The following is a 581-nucleotide window of genomic DNA, read 5'->3' on the forward strand; positions in this document are numbered from 1 at the left end:
CCATGCATAGGCTTCGAGAGGAGGAGCGCCTCTGACCATGTGCAGAGTGCTTCCTTTCCATGCATAGGCTTCGAGAGGAGAAGGAGCGCCTCTGACCATGTGCAGAGTGCTCCCTTTCCATGCATAGGCTTCGAGAGGAGAAGGAGCGCCTCTGACCATGTGCAGAGACGTCCTCCTCTCGCGCGCAAAGGCTTCGAGGCAGGCAGCGCCCGCGCTCCCGGGCTGAAAAGGAGCAGCGCCTCGGCCGCGTGTCCCCCCCCCCCCAGCCGCGCAAAAGGAGCCCCCGCTGGGCGCCCGCTGCTCTTGACCCCGACGTGATTCGAACACGCAGCCTTCTGATCTGGAGTCAGACGCGCTACCGTTGCGCCACGAGGTCGGCCGTGCCAGGCGCTCCGGGCAGGCCCTTGCAAGGCGGCGGCGCTTCTCTTCCGGAGGCTGCCCTGCCTGCCTCTCTCCTCCTCCTCCTCCTCCGGAGCTGGACTCTCCTGCCTTGAGGCGGCAAGAGGCAGAGAGAATAAGAGAATTACGGAGTTGGAAGGGATCCCTAGGGTCATCTAGTCCAACCCGCTTCCATGCAGGAA

General features: G+C 64.0%; 1 non-coding gene across 1 annotated transcript; it reads right to left on the minus strand.

Annotated features, from left to right (window-relative positions):
- Positions 1–304: 304 nt before the first annotated feature.
- On the minus strand, positions 305–376 carry TRNAW-CCA (transfer RNA tryptophan (anticodon CCA)). Its single transcript has one exon. It is a non-coding gene; the product is annotated as a tRNA-Trp (tRNA).
- Positions 377–581: the final 205 nt, after the last annotated feature.

The sequence above is a fragment of the Podarcis raffonei genome, chromosome 13, assembly GCF_027172205.1.
Source record: "Podarcis raffonei isolate rPodRaf1 chromosome 13, rPodRaf1.pri, whole genome shotgun sequence".
Classification (NCBI taxonomy): Eukaryota; Metazoa; Chordata; class Lepidosauria; order Squamata; family Lacertidae; genus Podarcis; species Podarcis raffonei.